Source organism: Chionomys nivalis, chromosome 4 (genome assembly GCF_950005125.1).
Source record: "Chionomys nivalis chromosome 4, mChiNiv1.1, whole genome shotgun sequence".
Lineage (NCBI taxonomy): Eukaryota > Metazoa > Chordata > Mammalia > Rodentia > Cricetidae > Chionomys > Chionomys nivalis.
In genome coordinates, this window is record NC_080089.1 from 30,875,017 (window position 1) to 30,894,474 (window position 19,458).

The 19,458-nt window shown below is 42.4% G+C and overlaps 1 protein-coding gene across 2 annotated transcripts in view; it reads left to right on the forward strand.

Moving 5' to 3' along the window:
- Nucleotides 1-688: 688 nt before the first annotated feature.
- Nucleotides 689-19,458, forward strand: part of Prdm10 (PR/SET domain 10) — a 94,255-nt gene continuing 75,485 nt past the window's right edge. For both annotated transcript variants that reach the window (XM_057767180.1, XM_057767181.1), the window contains exon 1: nucleotides 689-906. The gene's annotated coding sequence lies outside the window, so the exon portion shown is untranslated. The remainder of the gene's footprint in view (nucleotides 907-19,458) is intronic.

Below are 19,458 nucleotides of genomic sequence, written 5' to 3' on the forward strand. Positions count from 1 at the left end.
TGAAGAAAAGCAAATACAATCGAAAAGGATAGGTTTCTGGAAAAGTAGAACTGACTATAAAGGACGGAGAAGCACTGAGTTGTAATTTCCATTCCTCACTAAGTTTGCAGTTTTTTTTATTTTAAGTTTGCAGTTTTAGCAGACGTAAATGCATGGTGGCTGTATGATTTCATTCAGTAAAAACCATGTTGTAGAAACCAGTAAGCATCCTGTTGTAGTTTATTTTTCCTTTGAATGCCAGTATACTTACTGCCATTTGAATACATTCTAGAAGCGTAGATGCTCCCCGTTCAGGTATCTGCTGTCCTACCTGCAGAACTTGTTTCTGTTTATTTGTTAATCTCTGACAGAGTAACACATGGACATTTAGTCTAATGAGTTAAGAAAAATGAAATGTTAGTGCTAGGAATATAGCTCAGTGGCAGAGTATCCCTGGCGAGTGTAAGGCCCTGAGTTCAGTCCCCAATGCATGGCAGGCACCCCTCCCCCCCAACACATACATACAAGCTTGGGCCAACCAAATCACAGAGTGGCTCCGTTGCAATTCTCCAGGGGTCCAGATGGGATAGGGCAGGAAAATGAATAGGTCCTTTTCTTCGTTACCTTGGTCCATATTTTTCATTCTTTTTTATTTTTGGGGGCTTTCAAGACAGGGTTTTTCTGTGTAACCCTGGCTGTCCTTGGTCTCGAACTCAGAGACTCGCCTGTCTCTGCCTCTCGAGTGCTGGGATCAAAGGTGTGCTCCACCACGGTCTGGCTTCCTGTCTATGTGGCTTAGTTGAATCACCGTGTAGGTGGTGAAGTGTATCTGGTCCCTCTCCTTTGGAAGTATTGCTATAACGCCAACTGAAGACTCATTGGGAATTCTCCGAGCTGACCCAACTCCAGTTATTTCCTGAAGCTTCCGTAAGTTTACACCATGCTGTTGATTCTGAAGCTTAATTCCCGTCCCTGCTTTCTGAGATCATTTGCTGTCTTCCTGTTGCTCATGCTTGGGTAACTGAAAGTCTGTTCAGGTTGTAGGAGTGACTGGAAATTGCTTTCTTTTTTTTCCGTTTTAAAGATTATTATTTTTTGTATGTCTACGAACGTTTGCCTTCATGTATGAATGTGTACCACATGTATATCTAGTGTTCCTAGAGGCCAGAAGAGGGTGTGACATTTTCTGGAACTGGAGTTCCAGATGGTTCTAAGTCTGTATAGGTGCTGGGAACCCAAATCAGGTCTTCTGCAAGAGCAGCAAATGCTCCTATTAACCTTGAGCATCTCTCCAGCTCCCGGAAGCAACTTCTTTTTGGATAACTTTGAAACAGTGAATTTAGGGCGATGAATGTGTGAGGAACTGGTTGGGGAAGAAGGAACTTATGGTTACCCTCATAATGACAGCAAGACTAGTTAAAATGTCCTGAAACAGCTGTTACAAAGCTAATGCTGCATGGGTTTTGACTCCAAACAAGGATTGCCAGAAGGTTCTTGACGATCTGATGAAATAGCCAGTTACTGTTGGCCTATTTTAAAGTTTAACTCGTTTGCTTCAGAATTAGAGTGGGGTGGTGGTGGAAGAGATGGCTCAGCTGGTAAAGGCACTGGTGCCAAACCTGATTGCCTGAGCTCAGTCCCCAGGACCCACCTGGTGGGAGGAAGTAACTCCCTTCCCCAGGCTGTCCTCTTGTCTCCACTGGTATGCCATATCATGCATCCATGCCCAAAAATAAGTAAAAAAGGAAACGAAAATTTTTAAAAATTAGAATATTGAAGCTATATGCTGTCTTTCAGCCTTAGGAACTCTGATGTGGGTTATACAGCCTTTCTCCTGCATACCTTAGCTCACCATTGGATAGCAGCCTGTGTAGCCGGCAGCTCGTCTGCTAACTCCTGAAATATCACACTTATGCAATATGCTAGTGTAAAATGTACACACCAGTTTTTTTGAGATTTAGTATGAAAAAAATAATACTTTAAATGCTGATGATAATATGTGGACTAGGTAGTTAAATAACAGAATTTCACCTGTTTCTGCTTTAAACAGCATGCTTACTGGAAACTTTAAATTATATGGCTCCTGTATTTTTATTGAACAACTCAGCTTAAGCCTAATAGGGTGAGGTGTTCTGCAGTAACAATACAATGTGCTTATTATTGTTAGGCCCTTCTAGTGTCAACTAATATCCATCGCTAATTTGTAGGTATGTTTAGTTTTTCTAGCGGTTATGATAGCTCTCACAAACCCACAAGTATTTCTTTGTAGTGCGTCTTAGTCTCAGAATCACTTCCTAATAGTTGTGTTAAATGTTACTGAATTAATGTATATTCAGTTCATTGTTTGAACTTAATAATAAAATGAGATCTGTTTTGTCTGTCTTTGTGGTATCATATGCACAGGTGCATGTTCCTTTGTGTGCACATGTGGAAGCTAGAGGCACACAATAGCAGTCTTCTTCTGTAACTGTCCACCATATATATATTTTTTTATTTAAAAAAGTTTTTTTAGCTGAGAGGTGGTAGTGTGCACCCTTAATCTCAGCACTCAGGAGGCAGAGGCAGGTGGATATCTGTGAGTTTGAGGCCAATATGGTTTAAGTAGTGAGTTCTAGGATAGTCCAGGCTACACAGAGAAACCCTACCTTGAAAAACAAAAACAAACAAGCAAAGAAAAACAGAAAAAAAAAAGAAAAACAGAAAAAAAATCTCTTATAGGTTTATATGTATTTTTCCTGGATGTATGTATGTGAACCATGTTTATGCCTGCTGCTAGTGGAGGTCAGAAGAGGTGTCTGAGCCGCTAAGGCTGGAGTTGTAGACAGTTGTGAGCCACTTTGTAGGTGCTGGGAACCAGACTCTGGTCCTCTGCAAGAGCAATAAGCCTTTTTAACTGAATTGTTGCTTCATCCCCCTTGACCAACTTTTTAACTTTTTAAACTTTTTAATTTTTTAAAAGACATATATATTATGTATAGTATTCTGCTTTCATGTGTCCTGTGGGTCAGAAGATGACACCACACCTCATTATAGGTGTTTGTGAGCTACCATGTGGTTGCTGGGAATTGAACTCAGGACCTCTGGAAGATCAGTTAGTGCTCTTAACTTCTGAGTCATCTTTTCAACCTTTAATTCTTAATGTGTGCTGGATGCATTGTAGTACACAGGGTTTTGTGTGTGTGTGTGTGTGTGTTTCTTTTGGTTTTTCAAGACAGGGTTTCTCTGTGTAGCAGCGTTGGATATCCTGGAACTCACTTTGTAGACCAGGCTGGCCTCAGACTCACAGAGTTCCACCTGCCTCTTCCTCCTGAGTTCTGGAATTAAAGGTGTGTGCCACTATGCCCCAGCTGTGGTGCATGTTTTTAATCCCAGCACTCAGGAGGCAGAGGCAGATGATGAGCCTCTGTGAGTTCGAGGCCAGCCTGATCTGCAAGAATTCCAGGCTAATCAGTGCTACATAGTGAGACCCTGTCTCAAAAACTTAAAGCAGCGCCGGGCGGTGGTGGCGCACGCCTTTAATCCCAGCACTTGGGAGGCAGAGGCAGGCGGATCTCTGTGAGTTCGAGACCAGCCTGGTCTACAAGAGCTAGTTCCAGGACAGGTTCCAAAACCACAGAGAAACCCTGTCTTGAAAAACCAAAAAAAAAAAAAAAAACAAAAAAAACCAAACAAACAAACATAAAGGAGGTGCTCAAAAGATGAGGATGTCAGGATAGGATTTAGAGTATACTTTGTGCTGGTCTAGCAAAGTAGTAGTAGTAGATTCTTTTCTAAGATCCATGGTCTCAGTAATCCTGGGTGGTTGGCTAGGTATTCAGTACCAGGCTTGCTTTCTCTCCTGTTGAGTGGGCCTTGAGTCCAATTAGACAGTTACCACTACCATGTGGGTGCCATTTACTGCACCCAGTATTTTTTTTAAAAAACTTATTTATTTATTATGTATACAACATTCTGTCTCCACATACGCCCACAAGCCAGAGGAGGGCGCCAGATCTCATTACAGATGGTTGTGAGCCACCGTGTGGTTGCTGGGAATTGAACTCAGGACCTTTGGAAGAGCAGCCAGTGCTCTTAACCACTGAGCCATCTCTCCAGCCCTTGGAACCAGTATTTTTTAGGAGACTTTTAACTAAGCCCTACCCTCCCATTTATTTTGTTTTGTTGTTGTTGTTTTTGAGACAGGGTTTCTTTGTGTAGCCTTGACTATTCTGAAACTTGCTCAGTAGAGTAGGCTGGCCTTGAACTCAGAGATCCACCTGCCTCTGTCTCCCTAATGCTGAGATTAAAAGTGAGTGCCACAACCATCTGTTCACTTTTCTCTCTTTTACACATAAAAATATTTTTTCATATCCCCACCTCCATATCCATGGTTTTCAACAGTTGTAAACCGTAGCAGATACATCTGTGTATTTGTGGTACTGGTGATGGAATGCAGGTCTTAACACATGGCAGGCTAGACTTCTACTACTAGTCTATACTTGTACCCTGCAGATAAAATTTAAAGTCAGCAAACCCCATGTGTAAGATTTTGTAGGAAAAAAGTCTAAAAGCTTTCTGGAGTGACTTTGAGTGATATGGAACCACAGAAGTTCAAGGACTGTTCAGTCTTTCAAAAGCGTTAATACTCTGGAAACATTTATGTGCTTAGTGTAGGTCCAGCAAAAAATGTAGAGTTAGACTAGTTGCTTCTAAGAAAGGGCAGACTACTCTTGAAAGAGAATTGGGAAATTTCTCTGATAGAAACCAAGAATACTTAAAACAATGTAATAGTGCTTTTGACAAATTAATAATGAGATATCAGTGGAACACTATAAGCAGTCCAGAAATAGGCTCATACATATTCAAACACCCAGGAAGCAGGCGAAGAGCAAAATGAGAAAGCTTTTGGAAGTTAATGTAGGAGAGTATATGCATGGCTTCTGCATACTGAAGAGAATCTTGAGCAAGGTGCTGCGTGCGCTAATGGAGTGACAAAGTCTTCAACAGAACTTGGAAAATGAGAGACCCACATGTCTAAGATGTGTCTGTATTTATCTATAGCTATCTCTCTCTATATATCCGCTCAACCTTGTGAATAACTAAGGAAACATAAATTAAATCCACAACGGTATATTTCTGTACACCCAAGTTGAAGTAGGCAACTCCAAATTGTAAGGTGCTGAACAGTAGTGATCTTCACACAACACTGGTAGGAGTATTTATTTTATTATTACTATTTTTTTGGGGGGGTGGTCACAGCTTCTTTGGAAAGCAATATTATTAAGAAAGTATAAAATAGAGTTAGTGGAGTTTGTAATCCCAGAGAAAAGAGGCCAACACAGGAGGATCTGTGAGGCTCACTACTGGCGAGATCCGGGCCAGTGAGAGAACTTGTCTTAGGGAACACCAAAAAGGTGGACAGTGCCTGAGAATTGACAGCTGTCCTCTGATGTCCACTCACAAGTGCATGCTGGAGTACACACTCATGTACACACACACACACACACACACACACACACACACACACACACACACAGTTTCCTTCTTTCCCCAATGGGAACTCTTCACTATGTCTTTGTAGTTGCTTAGCTCTCTGGCTTTTGAACAATTTGCTCAACTAAAGCTCTTTGTGGGCTGAGTAAATTACAGCCTCCTCTACTTCCCTTGAGATGCAGTCTAGCCTTGTGATTTCATCATCTGGTGGAAACCAGGAGACAGAAGCAAATGCAAACCCTGCTGGGTCCTGGCAGCCTTGCCGGGTGGAAGCTGTCGTTGCTGCAGTGGGGAAAGAGGTCCAGGCTCTGTGGTCATGGGTCTGGAGTTAAGCCCCACGTAGTGTTTTGACCTTGGACAAACAGCCGCTCTTGGTTGTGGTGAGGACTTTTTTGAAAGCTGATATTTAAAGGGCATTTCACAGTGCCTGGCACCTGCAGGCTGCTCAGTAATGGCAGCCACTCTATTATTACTGTCCCACTCCTTGTTTACTTAGGTAACACTGAATTTCCACAGTCTGCAGTTTGAACCAGTGGAACTGTGATTATGCTGATTTTTAAAATGAAGAGCTGCATCTGTCAAGGGATCCCAATTCTGTGATCTCGTTTAACTCCTCTAGTGCATGTATAAATAAGTCTAGCGTGTAGGCTCACCTGAACAAAGGCAAACACACATGTGGAGGTCAGCAGACTACTGAGTTGTTGTTCTCTTTCAACCAGTGTGCTCGCCATTTTGCACCTTAATTTTTGAGTTGAAGTCTCTTCCTGATGCTGGAATCGTCAGTTAACAAGCCTCATTGATCCCATCTGTCTGCTGGCTTTCCATGAAGGTTCTAGGCATCCAAACTTGGTTCTCATGCTTGTATGATGGGCACCTTGCTGAGTGAGGCATCTCCTTAACCCTCAAGATAGAGGTTTTTGTTTATTTTGCTTTTTGGAGATAGGGTTTTTCTGTGTGTCCCTGGCTCTCCTGGAACTGCAGATCAGGCTGACCTCAAACTCAGCAAACCGACTGCCTCTGCCTCCTGAGTGCTGAGATTAAAGACATTCGTCACCATGCCTGCCTTGCTGTAGAGGGTTTTTCTTTTTTGCTGTGCTGGGGATAGAATCCAGAGCCCTGTGCTTTCTAGACAAGTGTTCCACCACTGAGCTATCTATATCCCTAACGTAAGAGTTTTTAAAAAGCAGATGCCTCAGTATGTCATCTATCTGGATTGTTGACCTTGTTAATAAAATACTTATTTTACCCATTTCACTTGTAACTATGAAAATAGTTGAGGAATGAAAATGTGGAGGTGAAAGACAGGTTAGGCCCTCATTAGCCTGTCTACATGGGCTGAGGGTTGGCTGTAACTGGAATGGATTCAAACCAGTATCAATTAGCTTCTTAGTCCTGCGTCAGAGTAATGGTTCAGTCTCTGAACAAGACTGGTTGGTTGGTTGTTTTTTTTGTTTGTCTGTTTGTTTTTCCCCCCAGTGCACTTAGTGAGGAAACAGCTTACTACTTCAGACTGTGCCTCCGTCTACACTGTCTAGGATTTTATTTTTGGGGTTGGATTTTTTTTTTTATATTTGAGGCTTAGTTACCTGCAGCTTTTCAGGCTGCAGAAGACCAGCTTGCAAGTTTCCTACTTACTACTGTGATTGCTACTTTAACTAAGAAGTTTGAGACAAGCAGGGCATGTAGCAATCCATGCAGAGGCATACCCATACCACCGGTGGCTTCGATCTCCCTGCAAGTTGTCTGCAAGTGATGCTGCTGTTTGGAGGGAGCATGAGGGAAAGTACTGAGATCTTTGTAAATTCAGAGTGGCCCGGTATTAGTCAGCAAGCCAATTGCAGCCAGTTTTCAGTCTGCAAATGACTTCCTTGAGTCCGTATTTACAAAGTTCACTTCAGGTATCATCATAGGTGTCTGGTACTGATTTCCTTATTTCCATGTAGTAAGGGGAAGCTGGAAAGTAAATCCCCAGAAAGCCACCTGGTCGGTAAAGTGTATTCACCCCCACCTTCTCCAGGATTCTAAGACAAAGACCCACAGTTAAATTAAAGGATCCAGTGAGTTGCATACTTTGAAGGAAGATGGAAATGTTCTACTTAAGTTATTGTTTAGCAACATAAAAGGTTTTAACTGTGTACCTGTGTGTGCAGTACACATGCTCAGGTCAGAAGACAACTGGTGGGGATTCTGGGATTGAGCTCAGGTAGTAGATTTGGTGTCCAGCACCTTTATCAGCTGAGCTTTATCAACAGTGCCAAGTTCCTTCCTTCCTTCCTTCCTTCCTTCCTTCCTTCCTTCCTTCCTTCCTTCCTTCCTTCCTTCCTTCCTTCCTCCCTCCCTCCCTCCCTCCCTCCCTCCCTCCCTCCCTCCATTTCTCCTTCCCTCCCTCCCTTTCTTCTGGGAGTTTTGGCCCTTGGAAGTTTGTGTAAGAATATTTATTCACATCATTAAGATGGCAAAGAGTTTTGAGCTCTTTTCTTTGCCCCATGATTATTAGAAGCCTCATTGTAATCAGCCCTTAAGTCACTTCTAGGATAATTGTGCATTTTTCTTTCCCTGCTGTGCAGATACTAGATCTGTCTTACATAAGGATCACCTGGAGATTTTCAAAGATTTCTGTGCTTTTTCCTCTCTGTGCTATTGATTGGGAGAGATTCTTCAAGGGTCAGACCTTGGAATTTGTCTTTCACCTGCTCCCTGTTTGAAACCGGAAAAACTAGTTCCTGAACCTTGAAACTAGGTAAACCAGCTGAATGAAGTTTAAAATTTTTACCTTTCATTATGACCCTTTCAGTCCCAGTCACCACTGTTTGATGCTTTCATTTCTTTTTTCCCTTTAGACTTACTTTATCATTTTATGTATGTGAATTTTTTTTTTTTGTTGTTTGGTTTTTTTTTTGGTTTTTCGAGACAGGGTTTCTCTGTGGTTTTGGAGCCTGTCCTGGAACTAGCTCTTGTAGACCAGGCTGGTCTCGAACTCACAAGAGATCCGCTTGCCTCTGCCTCCCAAGTGCTGGGATTAAAGGCGTGCGCCACCACCGCCCAGCACTGTATGTGAATGTTTTACCTGAATGTATATCTGTTTACCCTGTGGTGCCTGGTGCCTGCAGAGGTGAGATGAGAGCATAGGATCCTCTGGAACTGGAGTTACAGACAGTTGTGAGCTGCCATGTTGAAGCTGGGAGCAGAACACAGGGTGCTCTTAGTCACACAGCCTTCTCTCCAGCCCATTTGATGCTAAAAACAAAAACAAAACAAAAAAACAAAAAACAAACAAACAAAAAAACCCCAAAAAACCCCAGGTACCAGTCCTTGCATTCTCCCATGACTGATACTGAGCACCAGGCTGGTTGACCCTAGTGCCTGTGGTTGGATTCTCCTGGAATCTCTTTGAAGGAGCGCTGGGATTACAGGCCTGGTCTGGACTTCACCTGGGTTCTAGGAATTTCATTTTGATCTTTCATAGCAAGAGCTTTTCCCCGCTGAGTCATCACCCCAGCTCTGGATGTTTTGTTTTGTCCCCGCCTCCTCATAGTGACTAGGTCCTAAGCATTTCCTCGGGGCTTTTGTTCTGTTTTGTCTTGTCCAGGAACTCTTAAGAAACCCATCAGAAATGCACCCATGTTTACTCTTGTGGCAAGGTTATACTTTCTCTCTTTGTAAAAGTTTATATTGGCTAAACTTCCATGCTTTTAATCATAAAAAGACCTTGGAGGTGGATAGGTGGTTCATACCTATAATTCCAGCACTCAAGAGGCCAAGGTTGGAGACTTACCTAAGTTTCAGACTAGCTTGGGTACATATGGAGTGAGACCCTATCTTAAAAAACAAAAACAGCAGGCCGGGCGGTGGTGGCGCACACCTTTAATCCCAGCACTCGGGAGGCAGAGGCAGGCGGATCTCTGTGAGTTCGAGACCAGCCTGGTCTACAAGAGCTAGTTCCAGGACAGGCTCCAAAACCACAGAGAAACCCTGTCTCGAAAAATCAAAAAAAAAAAAAAAAAACACAGCTTTGAACTAGAGACTAGCTTAGTAGTATGGCTCTTGCCTAGTGGACACAGCCTGAAGTTCCATCTACAACACTTAAAGCTTTTTTGAGCTATAATTCATGTACTGTACAATCCACTTATTTAAATTATATAACTTAATGACTTTCAAATCTTCAGATTATACAACTCTCACCATGACCAGCATTATAACCTTCTCATAACCACCCCTGCCCCCAATCTATATCCCTACTGCTTGTGTACGTATTTCCCTCTTTCTCGTGTTTTGTATCAGTGCAGTTGTTCACTGTATGTTTCTTTGTTCACCAGCTCTTTCACTTAGTATATTTCCAGGCTTCATCCATTAGGCCCTTCATCTTTCACACATCAGTTCTTCATTCCTTTTTTGTTTTTTAATTAATACATATTAATTATACATAATACTGCTCTTAATTTTGATGTTTGCATATAACATATTTTGAACATATTCACCCTCTAATCCTTTCTTTCCCCTCTTTCTGATCTCCTTCCTTTTCCTAGTCAGTCTTCCTTTCATTGTCTTGTCTCCTTTCACTTCCTCCTTCCCTCCCTCCCTCCCTCTCTTCCTCCCTTCTTCCTTTCTTCCTTTTTTCAGTTTTTGGCTCTGAACTTTGCCTCTGAGTTTAATTAGGGTTGCTATAGGAGCATGGGTAGCTGTTTTCTTGAGATACGGCCTGTCTGTGAAGTCCTTGCTGGCCTTCTGCCTTAACCTCCCAATTCTTCATTTTTTTTATGGGCATGTATATAGATATTCCACATTTTATGCATCCTGTTATTAGTTGATGGGTATTTGGATTGTTTCCAGTTTTTAGCTCTTACGAATAACACTATGAATATTTATGTATAAGTTCTTTGGGGAAATATGTTATTCTACCAGGGTTTATTATAGCTTCATAAGGAACCAGTGTGTCATCTGGTAACTGTTGAGACTTTTTTTTTTTTTTTTTTTTTTTTTTTTTTTGGTTTTTCAAGACAGGGTTTTTCTGTGTAGCTTTGGAGTTTGTCCTGGAACATGCTCTGTAGACCAGGCTGGCCTCAAACTCACAGAGATCCTCCTGCCTCTACCTCCCAAGTGCTGGGATTAAAGGTGTACGCCACCTGTTTAGACTCTTAATCAATTGCCAGCCTCTTTACCAAGGTGCCTACAGTGTTTTATATCACCAAAAGCATATGGAGGTCCTGGTTTCTCTATATTCTCGCCATTTGTTCTTATCTGCTATAACAAATTTAGAATAAAATGAAGAAAATTAAGATATCCTACTGAAATGAGGATAAGAGAAACTAGAATATCATTAACAGAATCCTTTTTGTGTAATGCAGCAACATGGCCTGAAAAATGTTGCTTGGCCTTTGATTGGGAGTGTACTAGATGATGCAGTATATCATTATTTTGCTGAAACTCAACTCCCCAAACCTACAAACCTATGTTGAACTTTTTTTCTTTTTCTTTTTTTGTTTAATCCGGGGAATCAAACCCAGGCCCTCATATAAACCGGTCAGACGTTCTGCTACTGAACTAAATGCCTGGCCCTGTGCTTCACTGTTTTTCTGACTGGACAAACCTTTACATTTATTGGGGAGTTTATAGTTTGTAGCTTGCATGCTTTGAATTTTAAGTATATCTTGCATATGCAAGAGCAGAAAGAATCTATGGTTATGTTTTTTCCCATGGCTAGCCTCGTTTCTTTTAATCCTAGGATGAACATGAATTATTAGGGTCTATTAACAATTTTATTAATATCGACACTGATAACAAGGGGCATTTTTTTTCTTTTTTCTTTTTTCTCTTTTTTTTTCTGAGACAGGGTTTTTCTGTAGCTTTGGAGCCTATCCTGAAACTAGCTCTTATAGACCAGGCTGGCCTTGAACTGCACAGAGATCTGCCTGCCTCTGCCTTCTGAGTGCAGGGATTAAAGGCGTGCGCCACCACCGTTCAGCAACAAGGGACATTTTTGATGGTTTTCTGTGTATGAGTTATGGCACTTAGTGTTTTCCATTTACATAATTCCCTAGATCCCCAGTCCTTTTTTTTTAATTTAATTTTTATTTAATATTTTAGGATTATTTAACATTTTTTTTATTGAAAAAAAAATCTTTCCGCTTCCTCCCCGCCTCCCATTTCCCTCCCCCTCCTCCCGCCCTTCTCCCCCCTCCAGTCCTTTTAATTGACAGTAATGCCTACCAGAGTGTTAAAGGAGAGTCAGGTGGGAGAGAATGTGCAAAATGGTCACCCAAGGAGGTAACAGTGACTTTGGCATCTGGATGATGAAAAATAATTAGGTGTTCTATAATATTGTCCCAAGGCATCTAAGCAGAGACAACTATTGCCCTTGTCCTAGGAGCAGATGAGCTTGGGGAGGGTATAAAGCTACTGGGGAGGAGGGACCTGGAGAGGACCTGAGCAGTACAGTTGCTGCAGCTCCAGCCAGCAGAGGGCTTGTGAAAGCAGATGCTCTGGACATAGGAGGAAGGCCACAGGAAAGGAATCAGGGCAGAGTTTTCAGGAGCTTGTGAAAGCAGATGCTCTGGACATAGGAGGAAGGCCACAGGAAGGGAATCAGGGCAGAGTTTTCAGGAGCTTGCGAATACCATTGAAAGGCCCAGGGGGATGAGAAGTGTGGAGTAAGCCTTGCCTTTAGTACATATATTTAAAAAAGTATTTTCAGCTGGGGATGTATTCTCAGTTGGCAAAGTGTTTGCCTCGCATGCACAAGGCTTTGGGTGCAACGCCTAGGATGACATAAACCGCTGGTGGAGGTGCATGCCTATGATCTTAGAACTTAGAAACAGAGGCACGGTGATCAGATCAAGTCATTCTTGACTACATAGTGAGTTCCAAGCCTGCCTGGGATCGTCTTCGTCCTCTCTCTCTCTCTCTCTCTCTCTCTCTCTCTCTCTCTCTCTCTCTCTCTCTCTCTCTCTCTCTCTCTCTCTCTCTCTCCCATATCTTTGGGGCTGGAGAGATGGCTCAGTGATTAAGAGCACCAGCTGCTCTTCCAGCAGTCCTAGGTTCAATCCCCACAACTCTCTGTGGCTCCAGCTCCAGGGTATATGACACCTTCACACAGATATACTTTCAGGCAAAGCATCAATGAGCATGAAATAAAAGTAAATTTTAAAATAAATAAATTTTAAAAGGTATATTCTCAAATGAAACAATGGAGATGAATTCTTTTCAGTACAGTGAGAAGGAGCGGACAGAGACACACAGGTAGTTGTGCAGGAAACTGGGTCCGAGGGAAACATTGTTCATTGTAAACATTTTATCAGAGTACAGTGTGTAAATGAGATTGTGCTTTCACTTCTCAGCTGCCCTGACCTGAATAATCACATAAAAACTATATTCATTGCCGGGCGATGGTGGCGCACGCCTTTAATCCCAGCACTCGGGAGGCAGAGGCAGGTGAATCTCTGTGAGTTCGAGACCAGCCTGGTCTACAAGAGCTAGTTCCAGGACAGGCTCCGAGGCTGTTGCTTACCAGTAATGTTCTGGCATCTTTCTCCTTCAGTGGATACATGACCTCTCCTTGACTCCACCTATCTCTCTCTATCTCTGTTCAGATTTCCCACATGCCTTTACTCTGCTAAGCCATTGGCCAAAATAGCTTTATTCATCAACCAGTAAAAGCAACACATATACAGAAGGACATTCCACATCAACGATTGTAGCACAATTAATAAAAGCCTAGAGACAGAAACTGGGGTTCAACTTGAAGGTCAGAAAAGCAAAACAGTCAGCTGCTGGTTCTTACCTCTATCTCAGTTGGAAATGATGATCTTGCCTTCAGGAATCTCAGAATAATACTGTGTCTGAGAGCTGTCTCCTCCATCTTATATTCCTCTTTAAGACTGGGATTGAAGGCATGCACCACCAACTGGGATTGAAGTTGCACTATGGCAAACTAGTGTGGCTACAGTGATTAAAAGTGTGTGTCATCACTGCCTGATCTGTAAGACTAATCAGTGCAGCTGTTTTACTCTCTGATCTTCAGACAAACTTTATTTATTAAAATACAAATGAAATATCACTACAAGTAATATATGCCTAGAAATCTTCAAACTTATTTTTTAAGTACTTAGGATCAGATTGGACCAACAACTTCATGCATTCTGGGCAAAGGCTTTATTACCGACCTAAAACCCAGCCCTCATCCCTAAACCCCACGGTGTATGTGAGTGTGTGTGTGTGTGTGTGTGTGTGTCTGTGTCCTACTGAATGCTGCGTGACCCACAAGGTCTGGCTTTTATATTTCAATAAAAATAGGAAATGCCAGTGCATATTTGCTGTTGTGGATGTCCCACAGGGAAGAAACACTGTAGGACAGACAAAGACGAGGTCTTCAGGGCCCGAGAAGGCCTGGCTCTGGAACCACCTGGGTCCATGGCTTGTCTTTGTGTGACTGGGGATGTTTCCTGCATTGTTACTGGAAGGGGTTAGTGAGTGTTGGTAGGCCCGGAAGGGATCTGTTTCTTGGTGACATGTGAGACAAGTTCATCAGGTGGGAGTTGAGGTAGGATCCACTTTGAGCAGGAAGAAGGAAAGAAGTGTGTGTGGGGTGGGTGTGTGAGGACATGGCTCAGTGGATAAAGTCAATGAGGACCTAAGTTCAGAATAGCTGCAAGTGCCTGTAACCCCATAGAAAGGGAGAACAGAGACAGGTGGGTCCCTAGGTGTCACGGACCACCCTGTCCAGCCAGTTCTTGAGCTCCATGTTCAGTAAAAAGACCCTGTCTTAAAGACACAGCTGCGGTGGCGAGTGATTGGGGAGACACAGACATGATGCAGAGGTGGACCAGGCTTCATGCAGCTTCGAGCGCTCATTGCAGATCCTTCTCGCTTCATGGAACTGGGACCAGGGCCTTGGGGCGAGGCTTAGCCTTGCTGAGGCAGAGTTTGATCTCTGGCACCAAACCCAAAGTGAAACCAAGCAGCATCCAGAGAGGGTTTCCTCCTGAGTGTGTAAAGCTTGAAGCTGATGGGGGTTTCTAAGAGGGCTCTAGAATGTTGGACTTGGAAATTAAATCCAGTAAAAATGTTTAATTGCTGCAGTGTTTTTGGCTGCCACAGGGCTATTTACGGTGCAGTGCCAGCATAAATTGTGTAGAAACAAGGTCTGCTCAGTTTTAGATGTCACTGCATCTAATCCTTCCTAAACTACCGTCATTCTGTGGACACTGAGTAACTCTATAAGATTTGCTCAATGATGATAGACAATTCGAATTTAATAATTTGTGATAATGAATGCTATAGGCAGGAATATCACAAATTCAGGGTCATCCTCTGCTACATATTGAGTTTGAGGGTAGCTTGGGCTATATGGGTCCTTGTTGTAAAACAAACAAACAAACAAACAAACAAACCCCAAGAAGTAAATAAACAAACAAGCAAAGAAAACCGACTGAATACTATTGAAAAGAATTCAAAGCTGGGCATGGTGATGTGAACCTATAATCCTAGCATGCAAGATGTGGAAGTAGGAGAATAGTGAGTTCAAGGACATCCTGGACTACACAGTGAGACCTGGTTCAAAACAAACAACAGGCAAGAAAGGAAAAGGTTCAGAAAGTACCGAAAGCTGTGAAGAAGTTAAGTAATAGTCACTGTGGAGCTAGGGACATAGCTCACTGGGAACACTGCACCAGACCCCGGTCCGAGCCCAACCCTGCTAACGATAAATAAAAGTAAAGTAGGGCTGGGGAGACGGCCTCGCCAGTAAGTTACTTGCTGCATAAGCTTGAGAACCCGAGTTTCAGCTCTATTACCCGCATAAAAGTAGGGCTCAGTGTACATGCTTGTGATCCAAGTACTGAGTGATGGAGGCTGGAGGATCCCAGGGGCCTCCTGGCTAACCAGGGCAGTTGAGTTGATAAGCTCCAGGTTCAGTGAGAGACCCTGTTTCAAAATATTATAGTGGAGATCAATGAGAAAAAATACCCAGCTTTGACACACACACACACCAACACCTGTACACACATGAACAATGAAAATGTATATGGCTAGTCTTTTGTCTAAGTTATTTTCATTTTTATCTATTTATTTTTAGACCAGGCTGCCTTTAAACTTACAGAGATCCACATGCCTCTGCCTCCTAAGTGCTGGGACCAAAGGCGTGTGCAACCCTGCCTGGCTTTATTTTGAGTATTTTTAACCAGACAGGGTCTCCCTACACTGTTGAAGGTGGCCCCAAACTCCTAGGTTCTAGAAATGCCATCTTGTCAGTCCCTTGAGTAAGCTGTCGAGCTCCTAAGTGAAGGGACTCTGGCCAGCTTGAGCATAGCAGGCATGGCTCTGGCTGGCCTTGCCTTTCTCCTTGATCCCCTCTGCCTTGCTAAAAACCATTGCATTCCTGAAGGCAGTCGCCGAGATCTATTCCCTTATCTGAACACTTCTTCCCTCAGGCTGACTACCAAGGCCCAGCTATCTAAAGTATTAAAGTCCACTAATTAAAAGCCCCCTTTGGCTCACTTAATTAACATGCCCAATTAAAATTAAACATCTCACTCCAACACGGGTTTCCCCTTGTACCTTTATAAACTGCCCTTTTCCTTTGTGCCTAGTCTGTCTCCGCTGTCTCCGGAGGCAGTCCTTTGTCCACCTCTGGACAAACACCCCTGCCCCTCTCCCTGTTCTCTTTCCCTTCTTTCTCATCCTCTGTCTCCTGTCTTTGTCTCTTATTCCCTGACCTTTGATCCTCTGGGGCAGATAAATCCCCTTTGTGCTGAGAGCTTGGTCTTGGGGGTCCTGAGCAGATACTTCTCTTTTCACGAAGACATTCCTTGTGTTTGAATATATGGATGGTCTTTCCGTGTCACAACCAATCATACATACTTATTTTCAATAAGGGCAAAAGTGAAAATATTAAGGGAGGATGTTGTTCATTGGTAGTGTGCTTGCCCAGCATTGGGATTTAGCCCTGGAATCACCACTACCAAAAAAAGTCCTTTAGTAGGTAAATATTTGAGTAAGTTTTTGCTACATTGCCATGTTAAAAGTAGTATTTACTGCAAATACTTTAAGTATCTTAAGAGATGCCCACAGCATTTTAAAATGTGACTCATGCTGTATGGTTTTACCTAAGCATGTGCTTATAGATATAGCTGTTTTCTGTGTGCTGGGTTTGTGTAACACGGGGATCACAAGAGAATATCAGCAGTGGCCACATGGAGAGATGGGGTAGGAAGGGAGAGGGTAGCTTTTACTTTTTACTTAAAATAATTCTATCAGAACTTTTTCTAATTCATTATTTTATTTAAAAATATATCCCACATATATGTTTGGTTTTAGAGCATTTTATCACCTCAAAGAAACATGTACCTCTTAGCTCCTCTCCCTTCCAGTCCTGCCTGTAGAATCACTAATCTACAGTTTATCTGTATAGACTTACAGTTCTGGACTTTAAAGATATAATAAGTGTTTTTTTTTTTTTTTGTGACTGGCTTTGTTCACTTATAGTTTTTCCTTCCTCTCCTTTTCTTTTTATTGTTCTCTCTCTTTCTACACACACACACACACACACACACACACACACTGGCCTTAAACTTGCAGTTTTTATGCCTCACCCTCCTGAGTGCTAGGATTACAGGCATGTACCATTATGTCTTACTTACTATGTTTTCAAAGATTCAACTGTGTAACATCTCACGTCATACTATTCCCGTTGGGCATTGTGTGTGTTTATTCCCTTTGAGAAACTGTGTGTATGTGTGTTTGTGTTGAAGACTGAACGCAGGACTCTGCACGTATATGTTCCTACTGTACCACTGAGCTATGCCCTCTTCTTTTAAACATCTTTTAATGTGTTATTGCCCATTTGTAAATATCTGAGAAAAATGTTTACTCAGATCCTTTGTTATTGTCTTAATTATTTAATTTTTTTTAATTATGTGTTTATCTTGTGTATGTGAGTCACCATCCAGGTTAGATGCTTTGGATACTCCTGGAATAGTGAACCACTTGATGTAAATGCTGGTACCTGAACTTCATAAAAGCAGTATGTGCTCTTAATTGCTGAGCCACATGTCTAGTCCTGTCTGATTATTTACTTCTTTTTTTTTCTTTTACTTTTTCCAAGACAAGGTATCTCTATGTAGCTCTGGCTGTCCTGGAACTCGCTCTATAGACCAGGCTGGCCCTGAACTTGGAGATTTGCCTGCCTCTGCCTCCCAAGTGTTGGGATCAAAGGCATGGACCAGTGTCCAGTTTTATTATTTACTCTTTATTCTCTATATAAATCCTTATTAGACATATGCTTTTCAAGTACTTTCTCCCTTTGTCTGCTATGTGAAAAATTATGCATGGAGAAAACTGTTATTCAATTTCAAAGTTAGGATGATGTAGCGCAAATTCTAATTGGTCTTAATAATAAAAACCTGGAACCAGATCACTCTACAGGATATCTTAATAGTAGGGCATTTTCAGACGCCACTTCTGTTGACAGACTTTCCTGGTGCTTTGTTTCTTTTCTTTATTTGGAGAGAACTATTCCAGGATATCAGTTGTATCTTGATTACTTTGTTATGTAAAGTAAGCCATAAAGCAGTATTGCTCTTGTCTGGGACAAGCTGTACTGGCACTGGTAAATTCAAAAGTTTCTGATAAACATAGCCATACGATAACTGGAATGTTTACCACAGCACACAACTATCAAATCGAGTTCAGTTTTCTGCAAGAGTAGTGCAGTCCTGGTCAGCTACTGGAGATACTAAGGGATACTTAGAAAAACAAACCCAGCTTCTGGTACCTACTTCCTCCCTGTGGGGCTGGGGAGTTTGTCAGTAGTTGAGAGAGGCAGAGAAGCCTGCAGAGCATTAGGTGCTGTCACCAGACTGGGAAAGTCAGCAATTAGAGTGAAAAGGCTACTGATGCAGTCGGAGCACAGGGACCAACATTCCAGAACTAGAGACATAGCAGGAAGTCTGGACACAGGCGAATAGAGGAATGAGATGTTTGGTCATCTCATGTCACCAGACACGTGGAAACTGAGGTCCAAGGTCCCTTAAATATACTTTGGAATTGCCCCTTCTACGCTGGAAGAGCTGGCACATACGTGGATCCATCTTAACCACAGACAGCCATAAAACAGCTCAGGACTTGAGGTACCATGCCTCTGTAGTCTGCCAGAGGACAGTGGGCTCCCTGTGAGAGGACGCTCATCTCTCCTACCAGCTGGACACACTTTATGAATTCATCCTAACTCAGATGCTGTATTCTGCAGCAATATGTAACACACTGCCCCTTTAAGGCTCTTGAGAACAGAATAGAGCCTCCCCCACCCCCATGGATTTCTCTGACATTGTGTTCACATTTTATCAGCCAAGCAGTTATTCCTTATGAAAGGCAAAGGCAGACATCAAGGTTTGCCATCCGTTAGAACTCACACAGAGCCCTTTTGAACTCTCGAGAATTTTCATGTGAGTTTGACAGACACAGACCCCCAACAAGTCTCATCACCTGGGTTTTCCTTTTCTTTGAGTGAATGGTAAGGATTCCTTTGAAGGACTCGATTGGGCCCTACTTCCTCATGAGCAGACTCTCAAATGGGATGGGAGGAGTCACCTTGTTTTGGGTACGTGAAAAGTTCTTATTTGAACTAGATGGGGGAAAGTCCACATTCCCTGTACTAACAGAAAGTTTGCTGCTTCTTCCTTTGAATTATGAAGAAAGGAGTGCTCTAACTCCTCTAAGTGGAAAAAAGAGGCTTTCTTAGGAGAAAAGCTTTAATTGACAGTCCTAGAAGCCTTTTGTGCACAAGGAAAGGAAGGAACTATTGCCTGGCATGGAGGACTTGAAGGACTCATGAGTGGAGAAGGAGTGGCCACCTTGGCTCACTCCTGAACCTTGTCTGGCCCTGTTTCTCTTCTCGATTTTCCAATCTGGTTTTTTGTTTATTTTTAAATAGTAATTCAACTCTTGTAGTTATGGAATGTCTTTCTCTTTCTTTTCTTTTTTTTTTTCTTTTTGGGTTTTTTTTTTTTTTTTTTT